At 43.1% G+C, this 15,522-nt stretch overlaps 1 pseudogene; it reads right to left on the bottom strand.

Annotated features, from left to right (window-relative positions):
* LOC118729546 overlaps positions 1–15,314 on the bottom strand; it is a 38,288-nt pseudogene extending 22,974 nt beyond the window's left edge.
* Between the last annotated feature and the right edge of the window lie 208 nt (positions 15,315–15,522).

The raw sequence follows: 15,522 nt of genomic DNA, 5'->3' as shown, positions 1-15,522 counted from the left end.
CCGTGCAGGCCACCTTCAGTGCTGTGTCAGGATGCCTCTCACAGTCTTCCAGCTCCTTCTTAGCACTTCCCCCACCCCCACTTGCAAGGCCGCCTCTCCAGCCGCCTTTGTTATCTAACAAGCCTGGCCTTCCTTCAGCCCTTCCTGCGAGGCGGGCAGCCAGCATCACTGCCCCAGTTTCACAGACAGAGCAACTGAGTCATTTTTCTATTGTTACTGGACCAAAGTTCCCCAGTTAGAACCAGTGAGTCATCCTAAAGCCCTAGAACCGGGTCCCAGTTCTTGTTCCTGGCAGCATCCACGATGCCAAATGACCCTGGAGGGTCAAGGGGATGCTGGCCTCTGAACAGCTCGGGGAGAAATGCATTTCGTGCGGCTGAGTTAAAAACAAGGATTAGCTCTCTCTTGAAACCTGCAGGCCTGAAAAAGAAAGGGGAGAAATGTATCTGTGGAAGATCATCATCATCATACCACAAGCATTCTTAACAGCTCTCAAAACGTCCCCCAATTTTCTGGATCCTTAGTACTATGCTTCTAGATAGAAAATGTCTTATTTGCAGTAGAGGCAATCAATTTTCTTCATCTTACAACAGAGGCACTTATGCAAATTTAGATCTGAGAGAAAACTAATTTATTTCCTTCTTTTCACAAGAGGATCTTTAAAGTATCTGGCAGAGAAAGAAATGAGCTTGCTCATGTGACAAAATTAGTAACACAAGCCATTCCAGACACAAGCTGTTCATATTTAGGAAGGAGTTGCTTTTTCTGTAGCGTTTTCTGCACAGCTTAGACTTTCCTAAATTTCCCCCTCTCCTTGAGCTTTTCCTTGCATCACATGTCACCCCTACCTGTTCATCCCTTCACCCACCCTCCAGGCTAAGTTGATGAGAGACTTAAGGTGTGTCTTCGGCAGTAACTCAGGATTTAACAGTAGCCACAGCATCAGTTTCAAGGCAAGTTACAGATTTTGCACATTAAATGTGGTGATTATATCTTTTGTGTCAGAGCTATGGGAAAAGGAATTTTGGAAAGCAGAAACAGGATTTCTTACTGGGAATCCAGAAGCCCTTAAAGCTGTCTTTCTTAAAATGATCACCCTTGTGACTGTGCCCAGATGCCTCATGTCAGGGTCCTCGAAGTTGGTCCTGAGAATCTGCCTTTGCACAAAGCTCCCAGGTGGTTTTATCGCCACTGAAAGCTCTGGAGCCCCTGGTCCGAGGTCCCTGCGGCCTGCGGGGCTCCATGAAGCCCCTGGATAGGTAGGCAAATTGTGCTGTGTGTACATAGGTGCATTTTTATGAGGGATAAAAGGGGTCTGTGACCCTGGAAAAGCTTAAGGATCTAGACGAAGAATAAATGTAGAAAAAAAAATCTAACTTATTAGTGAACAGGGCGATGAATGTTAAAACAAGATCTTGGCTTTGTATGCACACATTTTTAAAAAATCTGACACAGATACAGAAAAGTAAGAATTCTCCACTTTCAAGTAAATTCAAACCCTTGAACATATGTGCATGACTTGTTTAAGAATGTGTTATGGGGTATTCTTTAAAATTGCCCCAAACGGGGCATATCCACCAATAGGAAAGTAGATACATATATAAAATGTAGTATAATCAATAATACTGTATACTATCATTTAATTATAAGGACTAATCTAAATCTATATAATAATAATAATACTTATATGGTGTTTACTGGCACTGTTTAAGAGCTTTGCATATATTAACAAAAATGCTGGATATCAAAACATAATGTTGAATGAAAAAGTATATAATAAAATGATAAGACATTGTGATACTATTGGGTCGGCAGCTAAGTAATTGCGGGTTTCACACATATATGGCTTCAGTTGAATTTTTAGGTTTGCAGACATAGTACAAATGTAAAACACATTTTGTTCTTTGATAGTTGGCTATTCAGCTGTTAATCAGCAAAAAAAGTTTTTTGATCTGTTTTGTAGTTTTCGTTTGGCGTTCGTTGAAAAATGGAAAATCAAAAGGAACATTTTCGTCATATTTTGCTTTTTTATTTCCGCAAAGGGAAAAACGCATCGCAAGCTCATAAAAAGTTATGTGCTGTTTATGGTGACGAAGCCTTAAAAGAACGGCAGTGTCAAAATTGGTTTGCCAAATTTCGTTCTGGTGATTTTTCACTCAAAGATGAAAAACGCTCTGGTCGTCCAGTTGAAGTTGATGACGCCCTAATCAAAGCAATAATCAATTCGGACCGTCACAGTACAACACGTGAGATTGCAGAGAAGCTTCATGTATCACATACATTGAAAATCACTTAAAACAACTTGGCTATGTTCAAAAACTCGATACATGGGTTCCTCACGAACTGAAAGAATCACAGTTAACGCAACGCATTAGCAGCTGCGATTTGCTAAAGAAATGTAATGAAAATGATCCATTTTTAAAACGACTGATAACTGGCGATGAAAAATGGGTTGTTTACAACAATATCAAGCAGAAAAGATCGTGGAGCAGGCCAGGTGAACCAACTCAAACAACATCAAAAGCTGATATTCATCAAAAGAAGGTTTTGTTATCAGTTTGGTGGGATTACAAAGGAATTGTCTACTTTGAACTCTTACCACCCAACCAAATGATCAATTCTGATGTCTACATTGAACAACTAACGAAATTAAACAATGCAGTTGAAGAAAAGCGGCCCGAATTGACAAATCGAAAAGGTGTTGTATTCCATCATGACAATGCAAGGCCACACACATCTTTGGTCACTCGGCAAAAATTAATGGAGCTTGATTGGGATGTTTTGCCACATCCACTATATAGTCCTGACCTTGCACCATCTGATTACTTTTTGTTTTGATCTTTACAAAACTCCTTGAATGGTAAAAATTTCAATAATGATGATGATGTCAAATCGTACCTGATTCAGTTTTTTGCTAATAAAAACCAGAAGTTTTTTGAACGTGGGATTATGATGCTGCCTGAAAGATGGCAAAAGGTCATTGATCAAAATGGGCAATACATTACAGAATAAAGTTATTTAGTTCCATGAAAAAATTGTCTTGATTTTCTTTAAAAAAATCCGCAATTACTTAGTTGCCGACCCAATACTTAATTTTAGAAGTATAAAATAATACTTATATGATGTATACTGTATAATAAAAATGTGAAAACATGGATTTTATAAGTATACTAATAGCCTGGTGCATGAAATTCTCTTATGCCTGGCCTGCACCCTCTCCAATCTGGGAACACTGGCTCCTAACCACTCATCTGCCTGCCTGCCTGACTGCCCCTAACCACTCTGCCTGCAGGCCTGATCGACCCCAAATGCCTCCCTGCCAGCCTACTTGCGCCCAACTGTCCTCCCCCGGTCTCCCCACTGGCCTGCTCACCTCCAACTACCCTCCCCGGCCGGCCTGATTGCTCCCAACTGCTCTCCCCTGCTGACCTGATGGCTCCTAACTGCCTCTGCCTCGGCCCTGCCACCATGGCTTTGTCCAGAAGCACGTCTGGAAGGTCTCCCAGAATGTCTTCTGATCTAATTAGCATATTACCCTTTTATTAGTATAGATACAGGATTCACTACAATGGTAGTCTAGGGGGTCCTAGGGAGCCTTTATAAGACTGGGGGCATTTTGGTCTACTTTAGTTTTGTCAGATTTATGTTGTTTTCAAAAGACTTATAATTAAAAAACACTTATGTAGTACTCACAGAACAAATTAGCAAGGTGTGAAGGGAGAAAAGGGCTCCACACTGTTAGGCATGTGCCTTCAACTTAAAGTCAGGAAAACTGAAAATATTCCATTTTGATTTAACTAAAGTGTCTCCCCCACTTCACTGTGTCTCATCCTCCAAATTAAAAAAAAAGATAAGAAGGATTAGAAAAAAACAGTATGGCTACTCAACGAATTCTCCATTCAACAAATTCCAATTCAGAAGTATTTGGCCCCCACATCCCCATCCTCTTTGTCTGCTGGATAAAGTGGACCCACAAGGACCTCCACATGGGCCCAGCGTTCTTCCAGCTCACCACATACCCCACCCACACGGATTCCTCACCCTTCATTTTTGTGCAGCCAATCTTGGTACATGCCTCTTCCTTTGCCTGGAAAGACTTCTCTCTGACCCTCTTGCCTGGAAAAACCCAGTCATCCTTCAAGAACTGGCTCACAGATCACCTCCGTTAAGGCTCCCTGAAGGAGGTGTAGCACGTCATCTCCTATTTACCCCTCACCTGCTATGAAGTGTCTGTGCCCTTTAGCCAGAGACTACCAGGAACAGGCTGACCATGAAGCAAGGTGGGCCTATTACTCCTTGATGGAGGGAGAACATACTCCATGGGGAGCCATGGGCAGCTCAGTGACAGCGTTACAAAGAACTTATAAAATGAGGGCTTTGGCTGGGAGGTTAGAGAGGGCCTAAGACATCAGGGATTTGCTTTAGGTTGGAAACCACCAGAGAGCCAAGGCAATTCTATGATCGTTTTGTGGGTGGCACAGTGACTTTGCTATTGTCTTTGCATAGACAAAATTATGCAGTGACCTTATTTTGTTTTATTTTTCTCATGGCTTAGACGAGGAAGCTTGTCTGAGGTGGGTGTGCTGTGAGGTTGTTTATGCCCAACTTGGGAACAAAATGGCCTGGCTATGAGTGTCAGATCAGCTTGTAGTACTATTGGTGTCCAGCTGTGCTTATTTCCAGGTGTTAGGGGCTGCATTCCTTCTTTCTCAACACTTACAAGGTACTAGCTCATATGTCTCTTACATCACTCAGCATCTATACTGTGTAGCAGACAGTGTGGTTTTCTCTCAAGATCCATTTTAACTCTACCTCACAGTGGGGCAGCCATGGGGTGTCAGGGGGACTGATCTAACTCCAGTTTTGATTATGGGCCCTGATTTGTCTAGGACACCCCCAGAGACTGGTTCAGGGATGGACATCGCAGATGGGGTTCCATGGAAATAGACACTGAGATTTGCAGGCAGGAGATTTAGTGGGAGGGGCTCACAGAAGCAATGTTACAGATGGAGGGAAGCCCAGTGGGGCAGAAGGAAAAATGGACCTGCTGTGCAGTTGCAACAAAGATCTCACTTGATACCCTCTCAGCAGCTCTGGGGCTGGAATGCCCCTTCAGAGATGTCTGAAATGAGGCAGGACCAGGCTTTTGTGCCCATGTATTGATCAGTCATTAGAGGCAATTTCTTCTAAAGAGGAGAAGGCAGCTCCTTTCCAGTAGGGCAAAACCCAGGGAGGGACTCTCCTGTGGACCATCAGTGACAACCCCTTCCCATAGGTGGGGATAACTATCTCAGTCCTGAAGGGAAGATCTGTAGTCACTACAATGGACCAGTATGAACGAGCTATTGTCTTGCTGATAATCTCATCTTCTAAAACATAGGCTTTTGGCATGGATTGTGTCCAATGAGGAGCATTTGGTTGGTGAAGAGAAGAGCTTCAGGAGGCAGATACCATTATGTGCTTATTTAAACCTGTTTCCTAGGGTTAAGCTAGTTAGTGGTGACATTCCTTGACTTCCATGGGAGCGCAGGGATTTTTTGATGGTTAAGGAACCAGAAGGTTGTTCTCTTCCATTAAATACTGGTAAGAAGGTGTGTGGTCCCAGGTACTGGTTGCATCATCAGGACAAAACCAGCATATGGAAGAACTGGGAAACTTATTTTAAAAAATGAAGGTGGCAGAAGTGTGCTGGAGTTAGTTTTCATTAGGGCGGAGGTGACTGTTCACATCTATTTTCCATTCTCTGTTCAGGGACTCATGTTGGTAGCTTGACATAGGCCATGGTGGGAGTGTTTACAACATGGGAATTGGCAAACACTGCAACTGAAGGCTTTGCTCTCTGGAGAGTCAATGAGTTGTCACACACTTCCTAGCACACCAACAAAGGAGCCCTGATTGAGCCGTGCTTAAAGCATGCCCTACCTGTGACCTTTCAGCTCCACGAGTCCATAGATTCTCTATTATATAAGCTATTTTGACTCCTAATTACCCCATATAATTTATCTGTTTGCATGTCTGTTTTTTCCTCTAACTTGAAAGCTTCCTAAAGCCAGAGAACATATTTATCTTTGAAGTTTAGAACAAATTCAGTACAACATATATTCCATAAATGAAGCAAAATGATCCTTGAAATGAAATAAACTGGAAAAGCATTGATAAAAGAGAAATGCATGTGTAAGATAAAAGTATAGATGTTCAAAAGCATTAGATGTCCATTCTTCTGGCCTAAGCAAATTATATTTCACAATTGAGGGGACTATTGGATGTTGTGGATACAGGTCTAGGAGAAGAGGAAAGATGAGACAGGCAAATGCCCATGTGATTTTTATTTTATTTTATTTTATTTTTTTAAGGAGGAGAGTGAATTCTGCAAGCTATAACGTTTCCTGATTACTTTATGTGAGGTTCTAGAAGAAATTATTGAAATGTCAGTGAAGGAGAAAAAACAATATTCATCAGAACATAGTCATTACAACAACATAAAACTAAAGACAGATAGTCATGGGTTGCATGATGGGACACAGCTGCAGAATTAAGTTTAATGGGGATAAATGAAAGACACTCTCTTTTGGTCCAAAACACCACTGGCACACTTTCAGGCTATGGCATGGCTTAGCAGCGCTGTATCTGACAAAGGCTGACAGATTACATTTGACAATAAATCAAATGTGAGTCATCGATGTGATATGATCACCAACAAAGCTACTGCAATTCTGGATTGCACTCCATTAACTCAATTTGGTCTTATGATTTACTAATTTTTTGCAAGTCTCATCTGATGACCCAAACAGAAACAGATCCTGTTTGAACATCATTAAAAAAAATTAGTCCTCCTTCATCCCTGAGTCTAGTAGAGTCTTGTTGAGTAACCAGTGTCTGATTCAGTTGCGGGTAGTGCCGGCTTATGAATCATGTTTGTGGTTGCATGGAGTAAAGCCCATCCAAGTTCAGGCGATGTGTGTGTCTGTCCGTGCGTTGTTAACATCCGGTATGAAGTATAGAGGTCTGTTAGTTTCTGATAGAGCTAACCTCCCCACACCGCTCTTCCTTTTCAGTGTTTATGAGAAGATTTTCTATGATGTTGATGATTCATAGGCTCCTATCCTCTTGCACCTATCTCCCCATTTCACACCAATGGGGCATGGGCCTGGATAAGAAAAAGTAAAAGCACTTCTGGGCATTCATCTCTCTCTCTCCATCTCTCTCTCTTCTTCCTCCCCCTACCTCCTCCCCCCCCCCCCCCCCCACACACACATACATCCCTCTCACTAAAATGCAGTGAATGTGGGCTCTAGTGCCAGGCATCCACAACCCTGACTTCCATTCTTTGTTCAGTTACTTATCAGACCCTGGAAAAGTTCCCTAAAATCCCTAAACCTCAGATCCCTCATCTCTAAAGTGAGCCTTCCTCAGAGTGAGGATGCAGGGAAATGACCCGTGGGAAGCGCTTTGCTAAGGCCCTGGTGCAGGAGAGTCTACATGGACGGCAGTCATGTCCATTGTGCTTTAGCAGACATTGCTTTGTTACTAAGTTCTGTTGTTGCTATTACTGCTATCATTACTGACCACTTCTCTTGACAGCCTTGTTCTGGTTTGTGAATTTGGATGAGGAGAAACTGTATCTCTAATCTTTCCCCCAAATCTAGCTTTCCCTCCTAGGAAGGAGGCAGGCAACAACCGCATCATGACTTTGTCACCATAGAAATCACAGATCTCTTCATGTCACCTGACCGTTGTTGCAACACCTGGAAACAAATTGTTTCTCCCGTCTCAACTGGAAATGACAGTAGTTTTTTTGACCTTTCATCAGATCTTATCATTTAAAGCATTGATGGAGTACAAAGGTTACTATACTATGTTATTTAAATGTTCAATAATTATAACAACGTAATTGTTTTTCTTTATAGTTTTATGTATTTAAAACATAATTGTGAGGGGGGGCCTAGAGACTTTGCTGCCTGTTCAAGGAGCCCCAGCCCAAAAGGCATTAGGAGCCCCTGCACTGGGCATGGCCAGTGTGGTTGGTTGGTTAAAGGGCAACGAAGGCCATAAGGGCCCTCACTTCACTTGCTCTATTCTTCAGTTCCAGAGGCTTAGCCAGAGGGGCTAAGACCTATCCCAACAACCTGTTTGTTTGGCAGAAAACAATGCCTGAGGGTGGTGGAGCGGCCTTGGCACTGCATCATGGAAGGTGGGTCCTTTGGACATGGAATTTGATAGATGGCAAAACACAATCAGGCTGAATTAATCACTTGTAACTGGTGGAGGGACCTGTGACTTACCGGCAGTTTCTCATTCTGACTGTCTCCCTCTCAGTCTAGGCCTTTTGATTTGTGACCAGAAATGCTCCCGACTTCCTATCTTCCTATTCCTTTTTCCATCCCAATTCCTCTCTCTCTCTCTCTCTCTTCCATTTCTTCAGAGAGGAAGCAGTAGAAAATTCTGAATGTAGTCATTGGGCACAGACCAGGTAGTGGACATTCTTCTCTATGCCTGGCCTTGCTGTCTTTACACGGATAATTTTTGGCTCTGGGCCTGCACTTGCTCTCCTTTCTGTCAAAACACACTCACACACACACACACACACACACACACACACACACACACACGTTATATCTCTTTTCCTGTCACACACTCGCACCTCAGAAAGATTATATTTATAATACCCTAGGGCATTTCCAAATGCCAGTATTCGTTTTGGGAGCACACTTGTCTCTCTTGCTTGGAACAGACTGAATTTTCCACTGGCTTAGAGTTTTGAAGTCCTTCCTGTGGAGAGGAGTGAGAGTCCCTGGGGGACTGGCCACATGTCAGAGGGCTATCAGTTTTCTGCTCTGGGGGTCGCACTCCCTGGAGCAGAACATTTGCTGAAGGACTCCCGACCCCATTTGGCCCAGGCAGCTCATGTTGTGCCTTTTCAAATAAAACCTGGTGGGGGACAGGGCATCTGGAGTGGAGAGACCAGGTGTAAAATGAGAATGGATCCTACTGAACTGACACTTACAGGCCATCAGAAATATCTGTTTCCAGGGCCAAGAAAAGAAGAGGAGGGGATTGGAACCAGTAAATCCCTGAAGGAAAAGTTATAATTCTCATCTGATGTCTAAATTAAGCTGAATCCACTTTCAACTGGAAGTGGCAGCGGAAGGCTTTCATTTCTCAAAACTGGACTCAAGGCTGCAGTACCTCTTTTCTTCATAGTTAGCCATTCCATGAAATACCCTTAAAAGTATTCAAAGACAGTCATCCACAATTAGAGCTATGGCTTGGAATCCTCATTCCTTTGAGAATTAACTCCCTGGCTTTAATTCACACTCAAGTGTGAATGACTAACCTAAGATTCCTTTCTTACAAATAGGTTAATTAAATAAGAAATATGGGAGGGAAAGAAGGTGGGAGACAGAGATATTTGAAAGGGAATTGAGTGGAAGAACAAACAAATGGGACGTTGGAGGTTTTATAACTTTATAGCAATGCTCAGAGTTTCAAGAGACAATTGTTTAGCTTAATTATGGTTTTTCTTCATGAATTTCTAGTGCTCGTTTCAACTGGACCTTATATTGGTTGGTTTTCTTAGTCTCTCATATGAGAGGTCTTTAGTGGGTAGAATGGGAATGTAGCAAGAAAGAGGGCAGGCACTAAAATGAATCCCAATGATTGCTCAGGGGATGACATTTCATCGCCATTCATGGAATATCATCGGAAGTCATTTTAAACCAGACTTAGAATGCTCTTTTCTTCTACTTCACAGGAAACAAAGCATAGGAGAATTCTTTTAGGCTGAGCACTTCCCCCCAATTCACCATTCTTTAAGTGGAATTTATTTGAACAGTTTGATGTTGATTTCTAGTCTGGCTATCATTTGGTTCCTGTATGGGTCACTAAGCAAAAGGGTGTACTATGTCACATGTTCTGCACATAAATATCACCTGATTTTAACTGTTAGGTGAATTCCTAGGCCAAAAGAGGGGCTACGGCCAATGAAAGAGATCACTTCTGGCCCAGGATGTGCTGTGTGTATTAGTGACATGTATTGCTGTCATTAAGCAATTTGTGCAGGTTTTCATGAAATTGTCCACAGGGTCTGTGTGAACTTTGTAATGGCATTGACTGGTTGCTAATTTATTCCACAATTTTTTTTGAGCCCAACATGTTAGCTCCCCATGCAAGGAGGTAAAGAACCCAGAAAAGAAGACCTGGGTTCCAGGGGCACCCTCTACCTTGTGAGCCTTCTCCCTCTGACAACTGGAAGGGAAGAAGGTGGTTGCCTTCAAGCTTGCTGCCCTCAGGGAGAGAAGAAAGAAGTTTTCCTCAGCTTCCTCTCCCTTTGGAAGGAGAGTGAGGCTCCGACCCCACGTTGTACAGGAATAACAGAGACACATCATGCTTTACTGCTAGGAAAAATATTTTTCATTTTTTACAAATTGAGAATAATACCTTTTGTGCAGAGTTAACAAGTTAACAAGACAAGCTATGGAAAGTGCCTACAACGATAGCTGGCATCTGGGGGTCATCTAATTATTATTATTATTTAAAAAAAATATATTTTATTGATTTTCCACAGAAAGAAAGGGAGAGGGATAGAGAGCTGGAAACATCGATGAGAGAGAAACATCAACCAGCTGCCTCCTGCACACCATCCACTGGGGATGTGCCCGCAACCAATGTACATGCCCTTGACTGGAATCAAACCTGGGACCTTTCAGTCCGCAGACCGACGCTCTATCCACTGAGTCAAACTGGTTCCGGCATCTATTTATTATTTGTTTTTTTCTGACTGTCACCAAGTATAGCTAAGACAGCACACAGTTGGAGGCTGACTTTGTGTAGCAATCTTCCAGCTGGGAGACCAATGGGACAGTGCAGTGTGGGTCTTGCCCCAACACTGCTTGCTCTTGAAAATGGACAATTGTATCATAGATAATGAGAGCAATAGAGTTCTTGTTATGAAGGCAAATAGGACAGAGTTCCACCAGGGGTGACTGGAGACAGCTTCCTGGGAAAGGTGACCTTTCTGTGGACGTGCAGGGCACAGTGGTTCAGAGCCCTCAGGGCAGAGGGTAACCTAAGGGACCTGGGACATGTGGGGTCGGGCAGCTGTGTGCTGCCTTAGCTGGAAGTGATCCAGACTGAACATGTCCTTGTCCAACAACAGCTGCCTGTGACTGGGACAGGGTCTGGGGTGCTAATTGCTCTGTGGTAACCAGGCACTTCTTGTTGGCTAGAGATGTAACTAAAAAATTAGGTTTAAAATGATCGCTGGAAGAGCATTTTGCTAAGCGAAATAAGCCACTTGGAGGAAGACAAGTATCACATGATCTCACTCATTTGTGGGATCTAATGAACAACAAACTGATGAACAAAAGTAAAATCAGGGACAGAGAAGCATCGAACAGACCATCAAACCTCAGAGGGACAGCAGGGGAGGGTGGTAAGAGATCAACCAAAAGACTTGTATGCATGCATATAAGCAGAACCAATGGACACAGACACTAGGGGGTGAGGGCCTGTGCTGGGGGACAGGAGTGAGCTGAGAGAGGTCAATGGGGGAAAAGGAAATATACCTATGTAATACTTCCAACAACAAAGAATTAAAAAGAAATAAAATGGCTGTGGAAAATCAGGCAACTGTGTAGTTTTTACTGGTTGCTAATTTATTGTACAAACATTTTTTGAGCACCTCCTATGTTCCAGAGACTGTGATGTGGTGGGCATGCAGAGGAGAGCAGGCCCTGGATTCCTCTTGGCTCCGAGTTTCAGGGGGAATCTCCTAGGGCAGCAGTTCTATGGGTGCTCAAGGTGGTTTGAGGCAGTGCAGTGATGAACACTGGATTTTATGAGTTGGCACTGTTTAGGATGAGCCTACATAAAACAGTGAGTCTCTTTAAAGGAAAATATTAAATAAAAATGCTGTAAGTGATAGGCAGGCATGGCAAAAATTGTGAAGATGAAATAAAAATAACTAAAGTTTGAGAAATACTCCATTAGGAAAATTTGAATAATTTAGGGATGTACTAACCACACTACGTTAGAGATTTAATGCCTTTCCCATCGACTAACCCCCAGAGCCTCACAGTTTAGATTGTTGCATCACTAAGTGATGTGTAAAATTAAGAACTTGGGGGATGGATGTCGATGCTTAGACCAGCCAAGGGAATCATGGGGTCACCCCCTGTGAGAGACTTGGTGCCCTCAGTTCTATCCACATGCTCATGCCTCTCTCCAGCTCTCTTTGGCTTCTGCAACATCTCTAAGGGGTAAAAGGAAGATTTGGGAATGTGCAGGTTGTCCCAGCATAGCACACACAGTCAGTGCAGTGAAAAGAATCCAGAGGTGAGAATCAGAAGATAAATATTCAAATTTTAGTTTGCAATTGACTTTGTGTGAACATCAGTAAATCAAATTTCTCATCTTAAAAATGAAGATAATAATATCTACTCTACCATATAGAGGTGATCTGAGGGGTATATTAGATGATATATCAAAAAGTTTAAAAAATAGGTTTTATTTTTCTAGAGCATTTTAAGATTTGCAGGGAAATAGCTCAGAAAGTACTGAGAATTTCTACCCCTCCCTCCTAGTGCCATCTATTATTAGCACCTGTATTATTGTGGCACACTTTTAAAAATATATTTTTATTGATTTCAGAGAGGAAGGGAGAAGGAGAGAGAGATAGAAACATAAAAAATGAGAGTCATTGACCAGCTGCCTCCTGCATGCCCCACACTGGGCATCCAGCCCGCAATACAGGCAGGTGCCCTGACTGGGAATTGAACTGTGACCTCCTGGTTCATGGGTCGACACTCAAACACTGAGCCATGTTGACCAGGCAGCGTGGCACATATTACCTAATAATAGACAAATATGTAAATTGACCGTATCTTTGCTATGCCACTAGCCAATCAGGAGTGATATGCAAATTAATCCAACAAAGATGGAGGTTAATTTGCATACACAGGCACTGAGTGATGAGGGTGGGATGCTTGCATCATTGCCATGGTGACCATGTAGGCATTCTGCTCCACCCCCAGTCTCTCAGGGCCTCTGGGCAGCATGGGAGGTAGGGCAGGAGCGTAAAGAGGCTGGGCTGGAGTGTAAATGCAGTGCTAGCAGCCAGGGAAAGGAAAGCCCATTTTAACACGAATATTTGTGCATCGGGCTTCTAGTGTCTTATAATTGATCAGAGGCTCGGTGCATGAAATTCATGCATGGGTGGTGGAGGATGGTAGTGTCCCTCAGCCCAGCCTGCACCCTTTCCAATCTGGGACCCCTTGAGGGATGTCCAACTGCTCATTTAGGCTAGGATCAGGCATAAACGGGCAATCAGACATCCCTCTCACAATCCAGGACTGCTGGCTCCCAATTGCTTACCTGCCTGCTTTCCTGATTGCCCCTAACTGCTTCTGCCTGCCAGCCTGATCATACCCTAACCACTCCCATGCCAGACTGATTGATGTCTAACTGCTCCCCTGCCAGCCTGTTTGCCCCCAACTTCCCTCCTCTGCCAGTCTGGTCACCCCTAACTGCCCTCCCCTGCAGGGTTGATCACCCTCAATTGCCCTCCCTTGCAAGCCTGTTTCCTCCCAACTGCCCTCCCTTGGCCATCTTATGGTGGACATCATGTGACCACATAGGGGCAGAATCTTTAAACCCATGCAGGCAGCCATATTGTGTGTAGGAATGATGGTCAATCTGCATATTACTCTTTTATTAGATAGGATAGAGGCCTGGTGCATGGATGGGGACCAGCTGGTTTTCCCTGAAGGGTGTCCTGGATCAGGATGGGGGTTCCCTTGGGACCTAGGTAAAGGGCCTGTGGTGGTTTGCAGGCTGGCCAAGCCTCCTGGCGACCTAAGTGGAGGTCCTGGTATCTGGAATTTATTTACCTTCTATAATTGAAACTTTATAGCCTGGAGTGGAACCAAGCCTCCTGCTCATTTCATGGCAGCAGCCATTTCTGTTGGGCTTATGTATTTTCAATAATTAAAACTTTGTAGCCTAGAGTGGAGGCCTGGGCCAGCCAGGGTGTGTGGAAAGCTTTGCTTCTTTTATCACTGGGGGCAACCCTAGCCTCCCACTCTTTCCAGCTCCATGCTGCCACCATTTCTGTTTAAATTTATTTACCTTCTTTTATTTATTAATTAATTTATTTTTTTAAAAAAAAATTTTAAAATATATTTTATTAATTTTGTACAGAGAGGAAGGGAGAGAGATAGAAAGCTAGATACATCGATGAGAGAGAGTCATCGATCAGCTGCCTCTTGCACACCCCCTACTGGGGATATGCCTGCAACCAAGGTACATGCCCTTGACCGGAATCGAACCCAGGTCCCTTCAGTCCCCAAGCCAACGCTCTATCCATTGAGCCAAACCAGTCTTGGCTTGTTTACCTTCTATAATTGAAACTTTGTAGCTTTGAGAGGAGGCTTAGTCTGACAAGGGCAGGTGGAAAGCTTGGCTTCCTTCATTGCCTGGAAACCCAAGCCTCCCTCCTGCTCTCTGTGGCTGTAAGCCATCTTGGTTGGGTTTATTTGCATACTCACTCTGATTGGCTGGTGGGTGTGGCTGGTGGGCATGGCTGATGGGTGTAGTGGAAGTATGGTTAATTTGCATATTACTCTTTTATTAGAGTATGGTCAGTATGGGCTTCACATAAGGTTTCATTCTTGGAGTTGTAGATTCTATGGTTTTTGACAGATGCATAATGTCCTGTATCCACCATTACAGTATCAAACAGGATAGTTTCAGTGTGCTTAAAATGCCATGTGCTCCACTGACTCATCTTTTTCCCTCTCCTCGAATTCCTCGAAACCACTGCTATCTCTACTGTCTCCATAGCTTTGCCTTTTTCCATAATGTCATGTAGTTGGAATGATACAGTAATTAGCCTTTTCAGATTGGCTTCTTTCACTTAATAATATGCGTTTAAGTTTCCTCCATGTTATATTGTGGCTTGATAGCTAGCTCATTTCTTTTTATCACCTAATAATATTTTATTGTCTGGATGTACCACTGTCTTTTTTTCGTAACCCATTCACCTGATATAGAACATTTTAGTTGCTTCCAAATTTTTGGCATTTATGAATAAAGCTGCTGGAAACATTCACATGCAGGTTTTTGTGTCGATGTAAGTTTTCATCTCCTTTGGGTAAACACCTAGGATTGCAATTACTGTGTTGGATGATAATCCTGTGTTTAACTTTGTAAGACACTGCCAAACTGTCTTCCAAGGTGGCAGTGCCATTTCCATTCCCACCAGCCATGAGTAAGAGTTTCTGTGGCTGCACATCTTCCTCAGCATTGGGTGTCAGCATTTTGGGTTTTAGCCATTCTGAGAGTAAAAGTCACTGGCATTTCTCTTGACAATATTTTTTTCTGCTATGTCTCCTTGGACAAGGGAAATAAAATTAAAATATTAACAAAGGGGATTACATCAAACTAAAAAGATTTGCACAGCAAAGGAAACCATCAACAAACTGAAGAGACAACCTAGTAAGTAGAAGAACATATTCACCAAAGATA

This window comes from Pipistrellus kuhlii, unplaced genomic scaffold (genome assembly GCF_014108245.1).
Source record: "Pipistrellus kuhlii isolate mPipKuh1 unplaced genomic scaffold, mPipKuh1.p scaffold_m20_p_3, whole genome shotgun sequence".
Taxonomy (NCBI): Eukaryota; Metazoa; Chordata; class Mammalia; order Chiroptera; family Vespertilionidae; genus Pipistrellus; species Pipistrellus kuhlii.
The sequence above is the reverse complement of the archived record's forward strand: the minus strand, read 5'-3'. Positions and strand labels throughout refer to the sequence as shown.